Source organism: Euphorbia lathyris, chromosome 7, assembly GCF_963576675.1.
Source record: "Euphorbia lathyris chromosome 7, ddEupLath1.1, whole genome shotgun sequence".
In the NCBI taxonomy this organism is placed as follows: Eukaryota; Viridiplantae; Streptophyta; class Magnoliopsida; order Malpighiales; family Euphorbiaceae; genus Euphorbia; species Euphorbia lathyris.
This window is the reverse complement of record NC_088916.1, coordinates 75173776-75199726: the sequence shown is the minus strand read 5'-3', so window position 1 is coordinate 75199726 and position 25951 is coordinate 75173776. Positions and strand designations below refer to the sequence as shown.

General features: G+C 37.2%; 1 long non-coding RNA gene across 3 annotated transcripts; it reads right to left on the bottom strand.

The window, feature by feature from the left end:
* Positions 1-22478: 22478 nt before the first annotated feature.
* LOC136234903 (uncharacterized) lies at positions 22479-24845 on the bottom strand. Of its 3 annotated transcripts, XR_010691522.1 has the most exons (6): positions 24415-24845; positions 23739-23818; positions 23579-23658; positions 23363-23510; positions 23166-23249; positions 22479-22889 (listed from the first exon to the last, which is right to left on the bottom strand). It is a non-coding gene; the product is annotated as an uncharacterized lncRNA (long non-coding RNA). The 3 variants fall into 3 exon arrangements; XR_010691523.1 differs by lacking the exon at positions 23739-23818 and having other exon boundaries at positions 23359-23510; XR_010691521.1 differs by lacking the exon at positions 23739-23818.
* Between the last annotated feature and the right edge of the window lie 1106 nt (positions 24846-25951).

Below are 25951 nucleotides of genomic sequence, written 5' to 3'. Positions count from 1 at the left end.
AAAAATTAAATCATTGAATTCAGTGTTAGATGTTGCTGCGATTGGAAAAATTACGGTATTTATTTAGGCGTTTGACACCAGTGTTTGAAACAGTTATCACCGGAATAGGAAAAACAAGAACATTATGAATAGACAAATAGCATAAATATTCATAGAATATTTTTATTAACCACTTTTCAACTTTTCAACAACTTTGAATTTGACAATCCATTCTATATAAATAGAATTCGAAAGGATATGTCTTTTCACGAACGAATCCGACTGTACACGGAGAGACACGACTATTCACGTACGAACATGAATGTTCACGACGGATACGACTGTTCATGGTGTTTGTTGGTATTTAAATTAATATATAATTTTATTCAAAATTTTCCAACATTTAATTCGTTTATCTAGTCAGGTTTTTTTTTTTTGTTGGAATTAGCACATCAACCTAAAGATGATCTTTCCAAGGTAGCCACATCAGACTATACTTTTAGAATAAGTTAACGGTCTTTAAGGATAAGGAATGTCGAGAAATCACGATTTCACGATGTAAGTCTCACACTAGGAAAAAGAAGATCATCCCTTTTCAATCTTGTGGTCGGCAAAGCACACATGGTATGAGACATGTGTTATGGTGTTTAATTCTTTCTTGGAAAGAGGGGCATGTCTCTCATTTTAACACCATACCGAAACAAAGATTCAAATGTACCAAAACATCTAACTTTAGTTTACTACATACAATGGTTACTTCTGGTTGTATAAACAGAAGGCTTTAAGTTGTCTCAAACTCGCCTTCAGATTATACTTACACGTGTAGTGTATGTGTTCACCTTGCACCATGATGAAATTCCTTTCATACTTTATGCGAGGCGACATTTGTTATTGAACATGCTTTCGAATTTGTTCAAAAACAACTTCATCCTTCTATTTGTCACCATATGAAAAACAAAGGTAAACGTTCATGTGAGTAATCTTATTTTCTGTCTGACATACATTGTGTCATATAATTGTTACGTGACCAACTTTTGCCAACTAACTGTTAAGGGAGCGTGTAGGAGAGAGAGGAGACCAACTTTTACCTTCTCTAATTGTTAGGCTAAGTCTCTCTTAGAGTTAAGAATGTGTTTAGAGTTATAATTAGAACTATGCTTTTATAGTTGGATTAATAAGAGCTAACCTAATATGGACGTATCAGAGAAATTAATTCTCAATTAATTTTGGTATTTCTAAGAAAATAATTGGCCTAAAAAATTAACTTCTAAAAACGAAATGACTCATGAAGGACTTAATGATTGAAAAAATCACTCTTAGGTTTCTAGCTCGACTTACAAAAAGTTTAACCAGCACACAAATGGCTACTAAAAAAGCAAAAATATAAAAAAAATCAACACAAATGATTTTTTAATTTTTTAATTTTTATTCAAAATCGGAAAGGAAAAACAGGAAATTATAATGTGAATCTCATGGGGGAATGGAAATTATAAATAAAGGGAAATAATGACAAAAATATGTAGATTAAAATTGAAATGGAGTTGATTAAGCCAAAAAAAATTGTAAAAGAAATTTTAGCATCAACTCTGAAAAAATGGTGTTTTAGGGTCAGAAATGGCTAAAAAAAGTCAAGTTTCGGGTAAGAGTTTAGGCAGAACGAAGGTTTGAGGTCGAAGTTGGTGTGTCTAGGATTGAAACGGTGTGAAGAGTTTTGGATTTAATGAACTTGAAGGGGCTGGAAAAAATATTGGTAACGAACTGGTCGAATCTGATTTTTAGAGCAGAAAAAATCAGCAAAATGATATTATGGTGTCGAGAATGGCTTAAAAAGTTGGATTTCAGGCACGGTTTTGGACGAAACGAAAGTTTGAGATTGAAGTTGGTATGTTGGGTATCAAATGGAAAAAAAACCATTATGGAATTAGTTAACTCGAGGTGGTCAGAAAAAATTATGGAAGATTTGGGAAACGAAAAATTAGAGGTCGAACTTGGGTTGTTGGTAGGGCTGTAATCGAGCCGAGCCGAGCTTTGGCCTGCTTAAGCTCTGTTCACTATAAAATTAACGAGTTCGAACCCGAGCCGATCTTGCTATAAAATTAACGAGCCGAGCCCGAGCCGAGCTTTTGCTTGCTCAACGAGCTTGAGCCGAGCTTCAAGCTTGTTTCGAGCCTAAAATCCTCTTTGGACTTGGTTCATTAAGAAAATTATCTAACCATGAATTTTCTGTGAGTAAATCGTTAATTATATTTGTGAAGTTTGCTCGCAAATAACTCTTTAATTGTGTACATAAACAAGCTCACAAGCAAAGTTCGTGAATAAATAAACAAGATGCTTACAAATAGTTCGTCTATTACTCATTTATTATGTTTGTGAACGAACTCATCTAATAGCAAATAAAATAATATTAAGTTTAGATATTTGTGAACTAACACAAAACTATATAGTTTTCTACGAAACTAAAATTTGTTCATAAATGTTCTAATCAAGCCTGCTCGCGAGCTTTCGAGCTGAGCTTTGGCCTGTTTAAGCTCGGCTCGTTTATGACCGAGCCAGTAAATCGTGTTCACGAGCGGCTCGTTTACAAATCGAGCCGAGCTTTTATCGAACCGATCACCGAGCCGCTCATGAGCGGCTCGGCTCATTTACAACCCTAGTTGTTGGAGAATAATTAGAAATCAAAATCAAGCAAATCAGAGGCCGGAAAGCCATTGAAAATATGTGTCAAAGTTGAGTTTGTGTTTATTTTGTTGTGTATTGGTAGGGATGGCAACGGGTAGGGTACCTGCGGGTAGTGCCAATTCCAAACTCTTACCCTTTTATTTTTTAATTACCCGTACCCGTCCCATTACCCTAACGAGTATATTTTTTGCATCCCATACCCGTCTCATTTAATTCACGGGTACCCGCGGATACCCTTACCCGTTAAGAATCAATAAATAAAACAAAAAATATTGCAAATTTAACAAAGTACAAATTTAATAAATCATAGATCTAAAGATTGAATAAATTAAACCTTAATAAATAAAAATAAAGTAACTTAGTTCTATCATTCAATGGTTGAACAACAAAAGGTTGGGTTTCAAATCTCACATTTTACATACAAGAAACAATAATATTTTTTCATATATAAAAGATTTATGACGGGTACCGGGTACCTTGGGGGGCATTCCTATACCCGTCCCATTACCCTAACAGGTAATGATTTTGATCTCATACCCGTCCATACCCATTTATACAGGGTACGGATAGTCCAATTAGGTTCGGGTAGTGTCGGGTACCCGCGGGTACAGTACCTGTTGCCATCCCTATGTATTGGTTGGTGTTGATTTTGATTTTTTCTATTTACATACTTTGAAGGATTGTGATACAGCGTGGATTTCACTGAAATCGTGACGTGTTAGTTTTAATCGTAAACTAACAAAGATGTTCTTCTCTAGCTAAACTAGAAGGAGTGAATCCCAAGTTTCATGGACTAAATCCATAGGAATATGAAATTCCCATTGTTGAAGGTGAAAACCTTAACAAGCTTCTTGAAAAAGTTTAATATTTGATTGATAAAAAGTTAAAGATTACAATAGAAAGAGATGTATTTATACCATCTCAAAAACCCTAATTGCTAAATTACATAACTAAGTAAAACATAAAGATAAGGGGTAAATGGGTTAATTATAAAGGGGTGGCATGGATGGTAAATAGGGAGTGGCATGGTTGTAATAAGAGAGTGGCAAAAGTGTAAATAAGGAGTGGCAGGATTGTAAATAAGGAGGAAGCTGGAGTAAGGAACAAGTTCCTTAAAATGAAGGTACGCGGGGCGTACTTTGGCTGTTGAACTCTTCTCCGGATCAGACACTCAAGTACGCGGGGCGTGCCCAAATCTACGCGGGGCGTATTGAACTCTTCTCCAGATCAGACACTCAAGTACGCGGGACGTGCCCAAATCTACGCGGGGCGTGTCTTAGCTGTTGAGCTGTTATGTGGCCCTGTTTTGGCCTCTTTACTCGCTAGTTGCTCGTGCTTGGTTCTTCCTCCGACTTCCTTCGTACGGACCCGATCCTAGGGAAAGATGCCCCGCATCATACACTCTCTCTTAAAAAGAAATTGACCCCAAGTTGCTTGCTACATATTGATGAGACGTGTTCGTTGTGAATGAACCCAAGCCCTCAAATCGAACCAAAGTGTTGTTCGAGATGAATTCAAGAAGTCCACTCCACATATTGTCGGACTCACCTTCTCCTCACGAGCTTTTCCCCATATCTCCATAAGTGCCTCACCCCGGACTTCATCTTCCGTGGTACTCATCTCCCCATCTCCACCAATATCGGTTGCTCTTCCAACATCGAATGGTATGTCTTGGCGAAGCTTGTCAAACCACTTCCCAATAAATGCTTGGATGATCTTCCAACGCCCCTCATTTGGTTGCACAAACCACCCATGGATCCTCTTGATCTCCCCATCACGAACTTGAGGAATCAACACACTCTTCTTCCGCTCTTGGCCTACCTTGAATTGAATGTCCCGACGGCACGTATCCACCCAATTAGAATCAATCTCACAAATATTCTTCAAAACCCCAACATGATCTTGAGTCGAATATGCCCAGACCTCAATGTACCTCACGCCATCAACCCGGATGCTAGGCTCAACCTCCACTCGCTCATAGCCAACCTCGAGTGACATGTCCTGACGCCATATACCAACCCAAATTGGAGCGATCCCTTGAGTACTCTTCACAACCCAAACATGAGTTTGATTTGAATATGCCTGGACTTTGCTATCACTCATTCCACTAACCCGGCTACGATGCTCAATCTCTCCTTGCCTATGGCCCACATCAAACGGAATATCCCGGCGACACTTGTCAACCCACATCATAGTGAACCCAAGCACACATATAGTAGCTCTTCCCTCACCTTGGGTTAATAATCCCGGAACTTCAAGACTTGCCACTTTACTAACTTGGCCATTACTCCCCAAGTCTTGAATTTCTCCTACCTCCTCAACATCTCTCGGGTGGCTATCCCCATTCATCAAAGACTTCATAAACCTCACTCTCTTCATCACAAGATCGCTTCTTATTGACTCCTCGTAAGGTTGATGCTTCCTCAACAAGCACACCACATACCCACACACATTCATGTCAATAAAGCACAACATAGTGAGTTCCGAATTTACCAAGTCTTGACCTCCTTCCATCCACTCTAGATTCCACGGGAAGCCATTCCCCCTCAACAAACAATCCCCAAAGCCCACAACAAGAACAACCCTCATGGTCCCATCATAGGAAATGTTCTCCCTCAACATAAAGCTCACATTTCTCACAACAAGCTTGCCTCTCATAGGCTTATCATAGGGAAGGTTCTCACTTAATATAGAGTCCACATTCCTCACGACAAGATCATCTCTCATGGGCTCATCATAGGGAATGTTCTCCCTTAACATGAAGCTCACACTCCTCAAAACAAGATCACCTCTCATGGGCTCATCATAGAAAAGATCCTCCCTCAACATAAAACTCCCATTCCTCATGACAAGATCACCACTCATGGGTTCACCATATGAAAGGTCCTCCCTCAACATGCACATCCAACATTCCAACACAAATATTTCAACAAAGTACAAAAGAATAAGTTCAGATTTTACCAAGTAAGAGACTTGATTCCTTTGCATGTGGCATGTGTTAGGTGTCTTGGTGCTATCAATAGGCATCAGGTAGCAACCTTTATCCTCCTCTTTTGAGTTCAACTCACCATATGTAGAGCTAGGTGCACTATCTCCCGGATCCCATGTTATGTTATGTGGTAGCTTCCTCAAAGGTGGAAGCCCTTTAGAAAACCCCTTAGGTGGCTCGTTGAAAGACATATGCTTGTCACCCTCGGACATCGGCTCAACTTCCTCACTTCCAACTTCGCTCTTTCCCTTCTCAATCGCATTCTCTTCCTTAGTTCTAGCTTCATTAAGAGAAAGGTTAGGTAAGCCATCCACCAAACCCAAGTCATTGCGAACCGACATTTCTTCTGTGCCACTAAGGCATCCATTCTCACTCAACTTCCAAGTTGGATAAGCTTTCAAGGTGGTCTTTAGACCTGTTCAAAAGCCCATTGGCCCGTCCAGCCCGTCCAAGCCCACTCTTCAAAGACTGGGCTTGGACGTATATGTTTCGTAATAGGCCCGGCCCGGCCCAAGCCCGCTTAGGCCCGAATACATAGTAGGTTGGGCTTGGGATTTGTCTCAAAACCCAGGCCCAACCCAGCCCGGCCCGAAATTTTAATAATAACTTTAATTTAATAAATTTTATAGTTTAATAAACTTTATATTCCAAAAATAAAAATTTTAAATTTCATCAACATAAAAATTTCCAAACCATATATCTTTTAGAATTGATGAGCATGTACATATTTTTTTATTACTGTTTTATTTATTACTATCAAATGAGTATTTTTTTTTTATTTAGGATGGCGTTAATTGATTTTTATTGGAGTAATCCTCTAAAGTTTAGTTCATTGTATTGTATTATTTATATTTATAGTATAATTTTTTTAGTTTAATTTTAATTTAAAAAAAATATAAAGATTAGTTGGGTCGGGCCGGGTTGGGCTTGGGAATTAGTTCTTTTAGCTTGGCCCAGCCCGGCCCGAGCCCGATGTAAATATAGTACGGGCTAAGTTGGGCTTGGACAAAGCAATTATGTAACAAGCCCGCTTAGGCCCGGCCCAAGCCCAGCCCGGACCAGCCCATGAACAGGTCTAGTGGTCTTCCTCCTCTCAACCTCATTCTCCTCCTTGGATTTGACTTCATTAGGAGAGTGGCTAGCTAATTCCTCCATGGAACCCAAGTCAAGATGATTCAATGTCTTATTCGTTCCACCAATGCACCCATTGACGTTCAACCCCCGAGTTGGACAATCTTCCATAACGGTCTCCATTATCTTACTAGGAGAATTCTTCAAAGGTGTAAGGACATATCGGATTCCGTCTTTGCGTATGGTGTAGGTGTTTCTTCTTCCCGCATGTGAGGCATCACAATCAAATTTCCATGACCTACCAAGTAGCACATCACAAGCACCCATCTTTACAACATCACACATAGCTTCATCCCCATAAGCTCCAATAGTGAAAGGAACTTTACACCAATGAGTAATTTGAAGCTTTTCCACCTCGTTGACCCAACCAAGGCGGTAAGGTCTAGGATGTGGCTCGGAAACCAACCCAAACTTACTCACGGCGGACCGACTAATGATATTTACTTGGCTTCTGATAGCTCCCATTTGTATAGGGTTTTTAGGCCCCTTTTAGCTTCCTTTTGCTTTATTTCCTTTCAGTTTTATTATTGTTTTGTTATCTTTTAGTTAGAATTAGTAATTTCTCTTATTTTTGGCATTTTCTGTGTTTTCAGGTGTTTTTGGGCCTATTTGAGCATTTCCGAACCAGACCCAAGCCTATTGGAGCATTTCCGGATTCTTCAGGGACCATCAGAGCACTTTTGGGATTCATCAGGGACCATTAGAGCACTTTTCGGAAGCCCAGGCACCTAAACAAATAAAAGCCGGAGCCACAGTTCCTTGAATAGGACCTGTCTCGGCGAGACATCACTTGTCTCGTCGAGACAGGCCCTCGTCTCGTCGAGACATGCCTTGTCTCGACGAGACGAGGCGGCGAAAGGCGCACCAGCGCCTTCCCCCTTGCTGGAATGCGAGGATTTGGGCCTGAAGCCCACCAAAAACACTTTGTAATTTTCCTTTTTTACCCTTGAGGCATTAGGGTTTCCTTCCTAACTCTATAAATAGGGAGCTAATCCTAATCTTTCGGGGGGGGATTAGCCAACGAATAAATTAGACAGCCGCTAGGGTTTTCTCTCCTCCAAAATGTAGATTTTTAGCTTTTAGATTAGATTTCCTGCTTTCTAGATTAGGTTTTATTTCTGTTTTGTCTTTTCTTTCAAGAACAATTGATGGGAGAAGTTCCTCATCTTCTATTTTTGTAATCAGAATCGGCAAAACGGGTTTTGGATTTCTATCTTTTTCCCTTTTATCTTTTGCGATTATATTTAATTGAAGCTTTTTCCGTTATTCATGATTTCCTCCTATTTTGATTAGTTTGTCTATGAACTGATCCCCATCCAATTTGGGATGGGGATGAAATTGATTGTATGAATATGTATGATTAGGGATCTAGGACCTATGATTGATCAGTTTATGCATGCTTAATGCCTAGATATTGTTAGGAACAGGATTTATGCTAGAATGAACATTGATAATGATCAACTAGCCTGTTTATGTATATAATGTGCCTAATGCCTGTTACCCTGACATTAAATAGGATTATAGATAGATGAGAACCTGACCACGGAATCGTCTATACCGAACTTGTGTAAATCTGACTTCGCTAGAGACCACTAGGAATGAGGCTTTGTGTCTGGGCTACGGCTTTAGCCTTAGTTGTCAATAAACCTAATGCTTTGCATGACCTAGGGTATATGCCTAATCAAGCCGTCACCCGAATGCATGTCCTAAGTGAAAGACAATTACCTTCAATCATTGGTAAAACACAAATCTGAACTCCCTAAACCCATACATAGGATTTAATCAAAGGAATCCTCAACCTATATTGTGCCATCCGTCAATTCACCTTCTACCCTATCAATTGTTCACTTTATTTTGTTATCTTTATTGCTTTCAATTAGTTAATTATTTATCAAAAACCCAAATCTTTATCCAACCCTCTAAATAATTAGATCATTCTAGGTAGATTTGCTAGTTATAACGAATAGTCCTTATGGTTCGATCTCGTGCTTAGCACTTTATTACTTGTTACGATAGGATACACTTGTCCTATTAACTGCTATATACTTTACGAGCATCAGCTTCCTCCGTCGATCACCATCTCACACTTCTTCCCAAGAACTAAGCATCGAGTTCTAAATAATCGATGACGTTGGCTGGGCTCCTCTTCACTAGGCATTGGCACCCTAGTCACCAAATACACATTGTGCTCCTTGTCATCATCATCAACTTCATAGGTGTCTTCATACTCAACACTTCCCGACTCATCCTCATCTTGGAACCGATTTTCTTCACCATCATAAGCATCTTCATTTCGGTTCCACCCAACATTTCCCGACTCATAGTCATCCCGGAACCGACCATCATCATGCTCATAAGTATCTTCGCTTCGGCTCCAACCAACATTTCCCGACTCATAGTCATCTCGGAACCGATCTTCCTCATCATCATGAGCTTCTTCGCTTCGGTTCCACTCTACGTTTCCCAACTCATCATCATGATGGAATCTACCTCCATCATACTCATAGATATCTTCGTTGTAGTTCCGTTCAACATCCTCCAACTCATCATCATAATAGAATCTACTTCCATTATCTTCATAAGGAGCCCCGTGTCGATCCCACTCAACACACCGACGCCCATTCTCATCATAGTAGACCCCATCTTCGTCTTCCTCATGAGCGGCCCCATATTGGTTCCACTCAATGCTTCGATGTTCATCCTCCCCATGGTAAACTCTACCATCTTCATCATAATCAAACTCATATGCACTATGACAAAGTTCACCATCCTCACATATCTTATCTTCGGAAGCGTGCTCTCTCTCTTCAACCTTATCCTCGAATTCGCCTTTATAATAATCACATTCCTCATTTCTTACTAGCTCATTCTCGGATTGGTTCTCCTCTTCACCAATCTCCTCTACTAACTCCTCTTCTTCATGATCATGCTCAAATTCATTTCCCTCTTCATCCACGATCCGTCTTTTCCCACGACCTCTCGTTTCCTTCCACTTCTCTCCATAACTCGAACCGACTAATTCACGTGACAAGTCGTCCGACTCAAAAGACATGCTACACCCCAACATGGTAGAACCACCAACATCTCTCCCATCTCCATAACCATCAATCTCCACACATAAACTAATTTCATCATGCTTCCCAAAGAGATTAACAAGCCCAAACTCCTTCTCCCCCTCTTCAAGACAAATATCCTTAATGTCCTTAAGCATACATATGTGGCTATGCCTAAGGGGCATTTCATCAAACATTTGGGGAGTACCCTTCTCAACATGGGTTTCCTCAAAACTTCCACCTCTCAATCCCCACTCCTCCTCATCACACATGCATTTAAATTCTCATCAATAATTTCATTAACAATAAATCCACAGTGAGAACTTAAATCTACTTCAACATCACAAACAACCAAATCATCACTAATAATAGGCATACCCACAACTTCCACGTCAAGATTTGAAAGCTTTGGATTTACCTCCTCCTTGCGTAAAATGGGACAGATTTGGGATGAATCTTTAGGAGGTGAAATAGTGGTTTCTCCATCTCTTTTCCGTTGGGCTTGATGTTGTCGCCTCCGGCTACTTCGGGTTCTCCTTTGGAGTCTTTCCATCTCTTCTTGCTCCAAGTTCTTTCTTGTCTTTCTTATCATCTCAACATATTGGAGCTCCATCTCCATTGTCTCGGCTTCAAGACGTTCCTTTAAGGCTTGTGAATAACTCGGTTGAATCATTGTCGAAACAAGTCTCCGTTCAAGGAAAACGATCGGCTCTGATACCAACTGATACAGCGTGGATTTCACTGAAATCGTGACGTGTTAGTTTTAATCGTAAACTAACAAAGATGTTCTTCTCTAGCTAAACTAGAAGTAGTGAATCCCAAGTTTCATGGACTAAATCCATAGGAATATGAAATCCCCATTGTTGAAGGTGAAAACCTTAACAAGCTTCTTGAAGAAGTTTAATATTTGATTGATAAAAAGTTAAAGATTACAATAGAAAGAGATGTATTTATACCATCTCAAAAACCCTAATTGCCAAATTACATAAATGGCAAATTACATAACTAAGTAAAACATAAAGATAAGGGGTAAATGGGTTAATTATAAATGGGTGGCATGGATGGTAAATAGGGAGTGGCATGGTTGTAATAAGAGAGTGGCAAATGTGTAAATAAGGAGTGGCAGGATTGTAAATAAGGAGGAAGCTGGAGTAAGGAACAAGTTCCTTAAAATGAAGGTACGCGGGGCCTGCCTAATTATACGCGGGGCGTACTTTGGCTGTTGAACTCTTCTCCGGATCAGACACTCAAGTACGCGGGGCGTGCCCAAATCTACGCGGGGCGTACTTTGGCTGTTGAACTCTTCTCCGAATCAGACACTCAAGTACGCAGGGCGTGCCCAAATCTACGCGGGGCGTACTTTGGCTGTTGAACTCTTCTCCGAATCAGACACTCAAGTACGCGGGGCGTGCCCAAATCTATGCGGGGCGTGCCTTAGATGTTGAGCTGTTATGTGGCCCTGTTTTGGCCTCTTTACTTGCTAGTTGCTCGTGCTTGGTTCTTCCTCCGACTTCCTTCGTACGGACCCGATCCTAGGGAAAGATGCCCCGCATCAGATTGAGAATCAAAGTTTGCAACTTCCATTGACTCCACCACTTCCTATCTTCACTCTCCAACAACTCTGCTACTTCAAGGTGCAAATTAGAGCCCAAAAACATGGCTGTAGATGGAAGGAAATAACGACCAAAATATCATGAAAATAATTGGTCACGTTTTAATTTTTATGTTTTTTAATCCAACTTCGAAAAATCATATGTCCTTCGATACAAGTCCATTTTAACTCCATAAGTGGTTTTAGATTTCTTGACATTTTTTTTGGTAGGACAGGAAAGGAAAAACAAAACACCACAAAAACAAAAGACTTAGCCCGGGATCAGTCTAGGAAAACCGACCCCCACCATATCATCCATCAGAAGAGAAGAAAGGAAGTTAGGAGGATAAGAGAAGGTAGAAACTCCCAAAATCCTCATGTGGCCTTCTTCAGCAAGACGGTCCGCCACCCTGTTTTGCTCCCTGAAGATGTGATAGAAACTGATGGTCTCAAAGGAAGAACAAAACCTTCTAATCCCTTTGATTAAGTTCTTGCTACTTAGATAAGTAGTATTCATATCAGAGATCATTCTGATATCTTCCATATTGTCAGATTCAACGATCAGTTTTTTCAAACCCAGATTAATAGCTAATCTGAGACCAGAATAAATCCCCCAGAGCTCCGCCGAAAAGGAGGACCCCTTTACCCAAATTCATATCTTTAATTTCATAATTCTTTGCCCTCATGCCAAAATTCTATTATTTGCTATTTTAAAAAATTCGTTGAAAATAGCAACTAATTCTTCATTTTTTTTTCTATTTTTTTCTTTTATTTTTTAACTTTTTTAATTTTATTTTATATTAAAATTTGTATATGCTTTATTTGTATAAAAATAAAATATTTATTTTTAGTTGAATAAATAATCTATAGTTAAATTAAATTAAATAAGCTATAATAAATTTATCGTATGTTCCAAACATTTGCTTCCATCCTTGTGAATATCTTATTCCATATTGTTGTGACAAAATGAGTCATCTATATTATTAATTTGACAATTTGTTTTTCCTACTTAATTGGACCGTAAGAAATGAAGTAATCCCAGCCACAAATTTAAGACCCCGTAATTTCTTATAATGTTTATTATTTATACATGACATCAAAGATGGAGTTTTTTTAATTTTAAAAATTGAAAAAAATACTTTAATTTTTTATATATAAAAGAATTGGAAAATTATGGTCAACTTTTTTGTATTATTCAAGGTTGTACAATGTTTAAAAAATATCTTCTTAAATACTTTTTTTATTTGCTAATGATTTTGATATTATCATATGTATTTTAGATCTTTCTTCCTTTAACTTGAGATAAGAATAACAGTAGGTCAGAGAACCGTCAGTATTCGGTGAACCCGTTCGGATACTTAAGTTAACAAGGGTTGAAGGAAATGTTGAAAATAATCAAATTTATGTACCTCTTATGGATCACATACTATTTTTTATTTATAGTGCCTATCGAGGGTAATCTTTCTTGTTCTGAAATACGACCTAACAAGTCATCGGATACATGTCAGCCTTCGGTTCGCTCTGCCTAGTTCAGACTATGACGTCGTCAAGTGCTGCGTAGCAAACGTGCTGCCAAGTATCAAGGTTTCATTAGGCTTACATCTTTCGGTCTTCTGAAGTGTCAGATGGCGCGCTTTGTCCTTTGAGCTACCGTTTGTACTACGGTTACTGGGATAGACAAAGGTGATTCTTCCACGTGGCTGAAGGGTGCCATTCGAATCTTTAGGGAATATTCTTTTCCATAGATCGAACGGTTCCTGTAAATCGTCCGGATCTAAAAGCATTTTTCGTGTAAATATCTGTAACACTCTGGTCCAATACCATGTAGATATTATCCGCTTTGACCCAATTCCAACACATCGGGTCTCACAGCTTTAAAACGCGTCTTCATGTATTGGATTCACACCTTACTAAATAGCCCCAATCACTTGCTCTCCATTTGCGATGTGAGATTCAGTTCATTCCTGCCCACATTGTCATCCCTTAGGGCCGTTCCTTGCTCAGACCTTCTACCCCGGCACCACCCTCTCCGAACCGGGCCGTTACAATATCTATAAACATAAGATAGCCACCTAATAATAAAAATACAAAAAATGACATACCTTGTTTTACACATTTGGTATATATGTTGACATTGCAAAGTATTTTTTTTTAAATCAAAGGTGGAGTCAATGAAAGATAGGTGTTAATTTGTTTAACTAATTAAATATAGAATCATTTAAAAAAAATCCTTTAAGTCGAACTCATTCTGATATCACTAAAATCTGATTCTTATTTTATTTGTTTTGTTTTGTTTTAATAGATAATACTATAATTTTACATATTCTTAAGCTAATAATTTTCAATTGATTCCATTTTCTTGCAAATTAAGAAAATTCGTTTTTTATAATTATAGAAAGAGTGAGATTATTGATCTCCACAAAAATACAATAATATGAATAATGAACTATACTTTTGTATTTAGTTATTTTAATCAATGAACTATATAAAAGCATCATTTGTTAAAGGTCAATATAATATTCATCAAGGAATAAGAATATTTAAATAACATTAAATATATATGGTGAATATCATTTTCAGGCATACTAACCCTAATAATACTATATTTTTTTTTATAGAAATTGGGACGAGACAGAACTTGGACGGAGTGGGTATCCATGACCCAAGAACTGACAAACCCGCAATATATTAATAACCCTAATAATATTATATACTATATTACTTTAATTATATATATAATCTTTCAAATTGATAGTACAGTAATAATAAAATCTAAATTAATAAAAAACAGTTAAAATTTAATAAAACAACGGTATAAAAAATTTGAGAAAAAAAAAGATAATTGTTTCATAAATAGAAAAAATATTACATCTTGATATAAGTAATTAAAAAATTATAATCCAGAAATACATTAGAGAAGCTTGAATCTGCATCTTCAATAACGTACACCATGATAGATAATAGTAGACAGTGTTTAAAACTGTTTTTGATACAGTAACGAGAAACACGCTTCATCCATAATCGACTTCATAGTTTTTTTCCAAAAAATGAATTAGATCTATGTGATAATAGTCAAAACTCTTCTGTTTTTCTATAAAAAAAGAAATTGATAACACTTATATAGGAATACAGACCACAATCACTTATAAAGGAAAAAATATAAATAAATATAAATAAATAAAAATAGAAAACCTATCATAACAGGTCAATAAACAATTATTCAATAAAAATGTCAATGAGGGTTGGTCCGAGTGGTAAGGTGTTGAACCTCTGCTTGACAGGTTTGAGGTTCGATTCCCTATTCCGTCAAAATTTAGCCCTCATTGATAGATAATCTGTAAATTCCACTGTAAACTCTCATCGAGATCTGTGATTTACATTGACTTGGAAATGGGCACTAAACACAATTTTATAATTATATATAAAACAGAGTAAAAAAAAAATATTCTTTGTTGTTCATAATTGGAATTATTAATATTATGGGCAAATTGTTCTCCATAATACAGTAATAAAAATAAAACTTCCCATACCCAATTATAATTATAAATATATTCCGCATATTTCGCAAATTTAAAAAAGAAGCAGCTCTGTGATTGGTGGATAATAGACACGTGTCAAGAGAGACGCGTAGAAGAGCAGACTTTCTCTTTCGATAAGGACAAAATTTTAAAAACATCTGATTCTGCTCCAACATAGGAGGTACACGCGTCAACTTCCAGTGAAGTACACGTGGACGGAGTGGGCAACGATGATGTCTCCCGTTGAATTTGTCTAGGTGGCAGACAGCGTCGCACGTCTCACTGTGTGTTAGGACAACAACGTCTTCCTAACGGGCCCCACCATCCAGACAGCTAATTAAACAGGGTAAATTACACCCATGGCCACTGAACTTTACCCATTTTTACATTATAGCCACTCAACTTCATTTTTTCCCGGTATGACCATTGAACTTTACACTTTTTTAACACCGGTGGCCACTCAATTTTAACTAACTACTTAAAATGACCGTTAACAATCATTAACATTCTTAAAATGAAAATATTCAAGAATTAAAGTTGTTCAGAACGACATTTACCATGAAACCATATTTTTTATTTTCGAAAATTACATTTTTTAGAATTTTCTCTCTCTAAAAATTCACTTTCTCTATCCTAACCAAACAATACTTAAATGACCTCAAAACGATAGTTTTTAAGAATTAAAGTTCCTTAGAATATAATTAAAGCTTTGAATTTTTTATTTCTAGCCGTTAATGGTCGTTTTGAGGCATTAAGTGGCTATCGGTGTTAAAAAGAATAAAAAGTTCACTGGTCATACTGGGAAGAAATGAAATTCAGTGGCCATAATATGAAAATGAGTAAAGTTCAGTGGGCATGGATGTAATTTACCCTAATTAAACAAGAACAAAACACACAATGTGGGTCCCTTGTTTTGCCAGCTCAGACCGCCCCTTCCACCTGTAAAACCGACTGTTTGGTTTCACCATTTTTATTGTTCGTGATTAATGCAATTTTGGTTGATAATTAGGAGTTGAACAAAGACTAGTTATAAAGGAAAAAATATAATAGTTGAAATAATTAATCAATTATTAATTTATTATTACCAAATATTTAGACTAAAATTATTTATGTGAACTAATGAGTTGTGCAAATTATTAATTGGTTGAATTATTTTTATTCTTTATAAAATAATCAATTCATGTCCTTTACTTTTTAAAGTAATGGATATTAATAAATTTTAACTTAACTTTTTCCTTAAAAGAATTATCATTATTTAGGGTAGGGTTGATAATTCCGAAATGTTGTTTTCTTCGTAACAATTTCCTCTTCCTTTATCCCTATATCATTTGTGTCTGTGTGTTTCTCTCAACTATATTAAATCAGGATCAATCATCAAACACTTTATAATATTGAGAGTTTACGTGCAATACTTCGTCTCTGTTATATCTTCTGTTTGCGGATGACAGTTTGCTTTTAAGTGGGGCTCGTGAACAAAAGGTTGTTTAGTTAAAAGCAATTACGGATATGTATGAAGCGGACTCTAGGCAAGCAATTAACTACCGAAAATCGAGCATCATTTTAGTTAGAAGGTTTCGGAGGAGGTACGTGTTGTTATCTGTAATATTTTGAGGATCCACCCGGATTCTATGTATGAGTCGTTATTTAGGGCTTGCTGCTACAATGGGTCGAAATAAAAGGGTTATTTTGTGCTATTTAAAAAACCGGTTGTCGCATAAAATCTTTGGTTAGTATGGTAAAATGCTATCATAGACGGGTAAGAAAGTTTTATTGAAATTCGTTGCACAAGCGACTCCTACGTTTTGTATGAGTACGTTTTTAATCTCTATTTCTCTATGTGAGGAGCAGCAATAAATGATGAATTTGTTTTGGTGGGGTTCAAATTCGGAGGGGAGTAAAAATATTTACTATGGAAGAACTTGTGTCACCGAAATGAACATGGGGGACTTGGTTTCAGGTATCTCTGTTTGTTTAACTTCAACATATTGGCTAAAAAGGCATGGGCCCTCGTGTTTATACCAGATACTTTATTTGCCGTGTTTATCATCTCGGGTAGGTTCTGATAACAACCCAATTATTCTTGAATAAGGAATAAGGGAAAATTGATAGAAATAATGGCAAACCATTATTCCTTCTAAAAGAGATATTTATACATGATTAATGTGGAATTACTGATAATTAATGCAGGGGAGAATATGCAAATAATGAGGAAAAGGAAGGAGTCTCTAGCATTATGCCACGCCACGTGGACCATGGCGAGATACGCCATAACGAGATACGCCCGATGAGAGCGAGTAGCGGAGACCCGTCATAGCTCTCAAGGAGAGCGTACATACGCCTTGACGGATCAAAGAATACGAAAAGGGATATTCATCTTACTGACAGAATATTATCCCAATGACCAAAAGGGATATTCACCTTCAGAACGCCGCAAGAAGAACCGGATGGCGGATCTCCACGGTTCAGCTCAGTGAGATCCGCTGGCGAACCTATGAGGCGAATCTCCTCTTTCACCTGATTCATTACAGTAACGGCTAACCGCCGACTCGGCCATAAAGACCATTAATGAGCTATCAATTAGCTAACCGCCAGGTTAAAGGTAACCAGTAACCGCCAGCTTAAAGGTAACCAGTAACCGCCATTAATGGAGCATTAATGGAGACCTTCTAGTTGCTGAAGGTTACGACTTCCTAGCTATATATAGCCTACATCCCTAGGCTATCAATGTAGACTTTTACTTACCCTTTGTCAATTCAGTTTGCTCTCTTGTTCTTCCTTACTGACTTTGGCATCGGAGCTTCCCCCCGTCGAACCCAACGACGCCCCCACAGGGACGGAAGACAATCAGAAATTCTCCACCAGTTATCAATTGGTGTGGTGATCGTGGATCTCTAACAAACAGGAAATCACAAAATCTTGATTGTATAGAGTTTCATAAAGAACAAAACAATGGAGTCAACGGAATAGAAATCTCAATCTCAAACCTTGGCTCAATCAGTACAACAAATCTATCCAAAGATACAGTTCTCCATATATTGGTGGAAAAGAGTTTTCTACATTAAATCTGGAATTTTATGATGAAAAAGATAAGTTTCCTCCCCTTTCTTATTCCATTTTTAATTAAAGAAAATTGAGATCTCTCACTCTTATAAAGTGCTATGAATATCATTACATGTTATTATGATAAATCTAATAAATTGTGAAAGATAAAGTAGTAGACACGAATCTTTCATTAAATCTTGCATGCTTACTACGCCCTCATATTTTTATGCATGACAAGTGTAATATGTCATTATCATTGAATTAGTACAAGATGCATGTATAAGACCCGTAATCTTGGGATTTATAAAAAAATTCATCCATTCAATGTGATTTTGTCATTTGACATTAAAATATCATAAAAGGGCTCATGTAATTACAAATGATTTAGATCTGGTCGGTCTTTTGGATGAACATGCATATAACTATTAGAAGAAATTACAAAAAAAATCATATTTGGTTTTTCCTTGTAAAATTCACCATCTATATATGGCTTTTCTCCTATATAGTACTTTTAATATCAGAAATTCATATTTTTGAATATTGTTTTGTCAAACAGTTATTTCATTCCCTTTTTTACAAGGATGTGTCTATTCATATAAAAACTGTTTATTTGACATTGTTAGAATTTCTGTTACCAACACAAGAGACTTGAAAATATTGAGTCTATTTGTAATTATCTTTTAATTGTCCCTAACTATTAAGGCCATTATGGGCTGATGAATTACCAAATTGGATAAACAAAACTTTCATACCCTGAGCTAACTACAAAATAGTGCAAGTGTCAGTTTTGGATCAGAACATTAATTTATGTAAAATTCTTAGGATATGCATGATAATTCCTTAGAGATTGTTTGGATAATGGTATATGAAGGTATGTGAGGATGAATTTTGGGTAATTTTCCATACACCTCGAATTGGAGGAGAATCATGGTACATGTATTTTTTCTTCCAAAATTACCCTTTGTTTATTTTATTTATACAAATGAAATGATATAAGAGTAATTTCATATATAACTATTATTAAACCATCACTTACCTTACTTTAATTATATTTCATCCAAACGAGGCATTAATGATCTCTGAATGCCATTAATGTACGGATGCACAATATTAATTGCAAGTAAATAGCAACTATGTAAGATATCTTACCCAATATAGAATGTCATAACTTTTATGACGTTTAAAATAAATATGCTATCTTGGATATTGATGCGCATTGAAATACAAAAGGACATTATTCTTAAACCATTCTCATTATGGTTATTTATTAAGAATTCATTATGATATTCATGTGCAGTAGCAATCTTTATGGTTATGACCGTTATACGTGATATTATTATTAAAACAAGCACGATTAAAATTCTATTATGAATTTGTTTGACATATAATATTTACTCGGTTTTATCCTTTGACTAAGTTCATTCTTGAGTCAGGGACCAACGTGAAGGAATTATTAAGTTGATTCCAAAATGAACTAAAAATTCCATAAAGAGACATTGCATTATACATGATATTTGCCAACAAGGTCAATGCAAACAGTCTTTTGCTATAAAGTATGTTCCGTGGATCAAGCCACCGATCCCCAAGGTAAGTGAATATAGCTTTTATGCCTTACCATAATCTTTTAATAATGGACAGAGTGTGCCCCACTTCTGGAGTTCTTTCAGTGCTAACCCACAGGTACAAGGGAATTGCTAATACTACAACCAGTGCAAACACTGATATGAAAAATAAAGCTCAATCCAAAAAAGTGTATATGTAGAGTCACTTCAGAAAAATTCCTTGACTATGTCATTGGCCAAAAAGGAGTTAGAGCAAATCCAGATAAAATAAAAACCTTGCGAGGAAAAAGGTGAAAAGAGTGCCTAAATAAAAACCTTGCGAGGAAAAAGGTGAAAAGAGCGCCTAAATAAAGGCCATGCGAGGAAAAAGGTGAAAAGAGCGACTAAATGAAAACCCCACAATGGGTGAGAAAGATCCAGAGGTTGAACGGGCGGATCATCATACTAGAAAGATTGTCAACAAGCATATCAAGGTATAAAACAATTCCTAGCAGAACCACCCTTGATGAGCAGACCAATCTGAAGGGGAGACCTGCATTTGTATCAATCTGTCATGGATAAAGATATGTGCACCGTGGTTATTTAAGAAGAAGAAGGTCAGCAGTTCTCCATCTATTATGTTAGCAAAATGTTGAAGGACGCGGAGACAAGATATCAGAAGTTAGATAAAACGGCTCCCACGGTTGTGACAACATCCATCCGCGTTAAACCATATCTCCAAGCATAACCTCAACATGATCGAGATCAAGATCAAGAACCGGCTTCACCATCATGATTCAACATTGAACACACGGATGATGAGATTGAAAGACAAGGGCATACCGCTCTATATAGACAAGAGAACAATGCAGAAAGGTACGCCATCAAGTTAACATGAATTCGCCATTCACAGCACGGATCCTGGGGTACGAAGCGGACAGAATGTTTAAAGCTTCCAACTTGCCACAATATAAAAGAATAGATTCAATATAAGCGGGACATTACATATCCCGAACCCAAAGGAGGGGAGCATGTAACCATTGGAAGAAACGCCAAAGCGTACTACAGGTTGGCCACCACATTGGTTGGCCACCACACTGAAGCTTGCTGGGAGCTGGCAAACTAGACAGCTTTGTCCAGAATAACAAATAACAAGATGACAAGCAGAAGATAGATCCCAAAAATAAATTCAAAAGTGTCATTAATGTCATAGCAGATGGACCAGTGTATCAGCCACCCGTGGAAAAAGCAAAAATATCCGCTCTGGATAAAACATCCCTCCATTGCTCCTTTTGCAGAAACAGGTCCAGTAATCTCTCCACATGCAGATGCATTGGTAGTAACAATGGCGATTCAAGGATGGGAGATAAAATAAAGCGAGTAAAGACACAAGCAGTTCTCGGCAATGTCATCGCCAAAGGTGCATTCGCCAAACTAAAGGTTGATCCGATCCAAATAGAAACAACCATTGTTGACATCATTGGAGTGACGGGTCACACTATCCAGACCAAGGGCCAGAGGTTGCAGCCCTAATTTCTATCCGTCGTCTGACAATGTACATTCCCACCAGCAAAGGAGGAGTAATGATTAGCGGGAACCAAAAGGTGGCTAAAGAGACTTATACTCGGCGTCACTATCAATCCGCCCACAATCCAAAGAGGACGAAGATAAGAAATATTAACTTGTCACTACAGCTTTGGACGACATAGAAACGCTCCTTATTGCTGATGGAAAGCGGGTGCGGATCGCCAAAAGATTAAAACTTGAGATCAAAGAGGATGTTAAAAAAGTTCTCATTGAATCTGAAAACATATTTACATAGGAGAATAAGATCCCCACAGGAGTAAGCCCATATGTGATTACTCATAAGTTAAACATCATTGAGGATGCGATTCTAGTTGCTCGGAAAAGGCGGAACCATGGGCCTAAAAATCAGTATTTTTACATATTCTTATATGTGCATTAAACTGTTATAGTATCCTACATTTTATAATTTATTCTTTCTCGCCATACTTCTTATATTCATTTGCCTAGCTTTTAGTGCTGATATACGCCCAGTGGCTGGCGAATGAAAAGTTCCACAGGCGGATCAATTACTCAAAGATAGGACAATCGATCCCATCACGGGCGGATCCCCTTTCCACAAACACTACAAAAAAAACGCTAACACCGACGGAAATATCTGTCGGTGATAACCAAAATTGTGTCGGTGATCATCATCACCGACGAAAGACCGACACAATTTCATGTGTCGGCGTTGACATCGTAGGTAAGCAGTTGCGACATTTTTTCACCAACACAACTTATCACCGACACACTTTTCAATCGGTGTTTTGTGTCGGAAATTCCGACTACCTTTAGTCGGTGACTTCCGTCGGGCATTCCGATAACATTACCGACCCATATGTGTCGGTGATTTATTTTTCGAAATATTTATTTAAATAATTCACATTTCGTCCGAAATTACAAAAATTTTCAAAATTATTTTTATATTTTATTTTGATCAATTTATTTGGATTGAAGGAAGCTCTCTTTTATATATATATATATATATATATATATATATATATTATACGAGAAACTATGAATTACATATAAATCAAAAGATATCCTGGTAAAGCACCTGCTGGTTCAAGACTAGTTAAATATTACTCCCTCCATTCCATTATATAAGTCATTCTAGAGTATTTCACACAAATTAAGAAATATATTGGTTAACTAAAAAAAATTCTCTCTCATGTCACTATTGGGCAATAAGAATTGGAATATTAAAAAATACATGTACCAATACAAAAAATAATTCTCTCTCATGTCACTATTGGGCAATAAGCATTGGAATCCTAGAATGACTTATATTTAGAGGAAAAACTAATTTGTTAGAATGACCTATATAATGGAATGGAGGGAGTATTGATTTTGTCACACTCCTTCATTAACACGTAGCGTGTCCATAAACGAAAAGCTTTACATGCAGCTTAATGTTTTGCTTGCTAAATATCTTGAACTATCTATTTGGATTCAACTAACTATCAACTAACACAAATAATTAAACATTTACTTAAACCATCTAGTCACTGAACTAAAATTGCAGCAGCTGAAATTTGTTTGGCAAACAAATTAGGAAATGTCACACTCCCATGATGCTTGTTGGATAAAATTCCGAGCTTATTCCATTATAAAATTCTGTTATAAGGTTTCTTTGAACATTGAATAATAAAAATGAGATAAAAGTACAACAGATTATTTTCAAACAATCTCATTATGAGAGAATTGATGAGACACCTGTTTTTTTAATATAAATAATGCGACCAGTGACGAATATAGAACTGTTTGGCTGGGGGGCAATTTGACACCAACTCGAAAGGCCTAATTTTACACAAAGCGGAAAAAAGTTCAAAAAAAAAATCAACAATATAAAAAGTAGTAGTTACGAATAGCTAACATTAGTACTCTTGCCCGTCAATCCGTTTGAATATACGAACTAAATTACAAACACATATATAAACAAATCAGATATAAATTTAACAAAACAAGCCAAACATAAATTTAATATTCTACAAATTTAACAAACACCAAAGTTGAAAAACATGGATTTGTTAAATTAAATTCCAACAAAATGAAGATCTAGGGAATTGGAATTACCAGTTCTTTTCCTCTTTGATGAGCCAACACTTGGTTTTGCATCTTCTTCACTTCCCACAAAATCTTCACTTACACTACTTTTCCCTGCAATCAATCAAGCATATTACAAATTAAAGATCAATAATTTGTAATATAAAGATCAATAAATAAAAAGGAATTCGACTTTGAGATTCAAGCATTATGCAAGCAATACATGCATTTGTTTAGTAGTAGTTTTCACAAATGCATCACTTGGATTCAAGCTCTGCCAATGATCCCTCAAGCGCTCAACTCTTCTTCTTCTAGCCACTGACCTTATCTGCAGGGAGATCTAATAGTTCCTCTAAATCTCCTCTCAGCAGCTCCCTGATTTGATTTCAAAATTAAGTTCATTCATATAAAAGAATAACACTACAATTATTTGGCTTTCTTACTTGAAATAAGAGTTGTCAAATTTCAAAGGCTCCTTTGTCCAAGATCCTTCAAAGCATGACCTTTCCTTGTGTGCCTTTCCCTGTCAAACCAATTAAAACATCAAATAAATATAGAAGAACTATTGTCTCTAAAATAATTTTCTATCTGCAAAATGACTACCAATGTGTGACGGCCAGAGAGAGTGAAACAAAGTCAATAGTTGAACCTCCAGTGATTTCAACTACTACAACCCCAGCAAGCTAAAATCCACAAGTTGAAACATGATTTACATAGATGAGAATGCCAACGGAAAAAACGATAACGGATATTAATTGAAACATTTCAAGTATTCAGCCATTTAGAACACCTGATAAATAGGTCGTAGTACTAGCAATTGAAAATTCTAAACACACTATTGTTTCAGAACTCAAGAACAGGTTGTGGATTATGCCTGTTTGTTTGTTGATGCCATAAACACCTCCACTCTATATCAATTCATAACAAGAAAACCACATACTTGCTAGGCATAATGTTATAATGCCATGACATATTAGTTTGCCACATAAGTACCAGGGGATATTACATACACATACTCTGTATTTCCAAAATTGTACCTTCTCAAACAAATTTAAGGGTATTAAATGGCTTCAGAAAATTCACCTAAATGTTGGTGAATACATAATTAATCACCAAAATCACAGTTAACAAAAGAGAGAACAAAACAAAAAAGCATGAAAAAACAGATCTAGCCTTTCAACAGTTCCTATCGTGAACCAGGTTGCTTGAAGTTTTGATGGGTTAACCCTATAGAAAAAGCAAAGAAAAGCCACAATATCTAGGGTTTCCAGACATTAACCTTCAATTAGATCTGACTATGTCTTCCACCGTAGCTTCAAAACCCAACAACACTAGAAAATGTCGACGGAAGTATGTCAGATCTCTGTGAATGGCCAATTCGAATCGCAAACAGAGAGAACCTTGGGTGGAGGAGACGGTCAGCTAAGGGGGACATTCACCTGACGTTTGGTGGAAGATGAGAGGGAAATGGGTAGGTTGTACGGTAACGAGCGGCGTCGTGAATCTTAGGGGAAAGAGGAGAAAATGGGTTTCCAAATTACGACTGTAATTCTATATAAGGAGAACCGTGCCTAGTAGAGGGTAGGGGGAGGAGAACCAGTCGTAGCGTTGCTGGTGTTGGTGGCAACCATCGGAGGAGATAAGATGGAGAGAAAAGGATTGGGTTCTCAAGTTTGACGGAGGAGAGGAAAAAATTAGGGCACGCTAGTGTTTTTTTTTTTCTATTGATATAAATAATAATTTTAATTTTATTTTTTATTTTTAATAATTTACTCACCGACACATACTATGTCGGTCCATAAATACGATTTGTAGGTGATGGGGGCGGAAATAAGCCACCTACTAATCACCTACACATTCTAGAAATATGTAGGGGAATGCGTAGGTGATGTCCAACACATGTTTTCCATCGGTAATCTGTCGGTATCACCGACACAAAATTTTATGTCGGTCTGATCCGTCGGTGATGGAGCTTTTTCTTGTCGTGAAAGGTAAGAAGCACAGACCCTCAGGAGCTTTCAAATGAACTCAACTCTCTCCTCAAAGACAGGAAAAGGATTGACCACCATCAAAAGCGGGTTAAAATCATCTCAAACATGAGATCATTACACCCTCAACTTTCTCCTCAAAGATAGGAGAACATTCTCATGGGCGGATCCATCTTTGGATAATTACCATTCGAGAAAGAGTTAAAACATTCCTTGGACGCAAGGACTTTACACTCTCTCACTCCCTTCCCAAAGAAGGGTTCACAAGTCCTACGGGCGGATCGCTTCACCTCAAAGATAGGTAGCAAGTTGATCCCCTAGGCAGCTTTACTTCCTCTAGAAGGAATAGAACAGCTTCTAAACCTTCACAAAGGTTCACACATTGGGGTACGGCTGGCCACCTACCCTAAACAATCGGAGAAATCCTAAACCAGATTCTAGAAAATTACTTGCTAAAAGATATAATGCATTAGTAAAAATAGTTCTGGAAAGCAAAGGGTTCATCCAACTAATGAAGCCTCGTCTTCATCTCCAAGTAATGAAGCCTCGTCTTCGTCTCCAAGTAATGAAGCCTCGTCTTCGTCTCCAAATAATGAAGCATCGTCTTCATCTCCAAATAATGAAGCCTCGTCTTCATCTCCAAGTAATGAAGCCTCGTCTTCATCCAATCAATGAAGCCTCGTCTTCATCCAATCAATGAAGCCTCGTTTTCATCAAAGTAATGAATCCTCATCTTCATCATAGAAATAACAAAGTCTCGCCTCCACAAAATGCACAAAAGTCCCTAAATGGCTGATCATTCTTACTGATCCCTAAGGGCGGGTCATT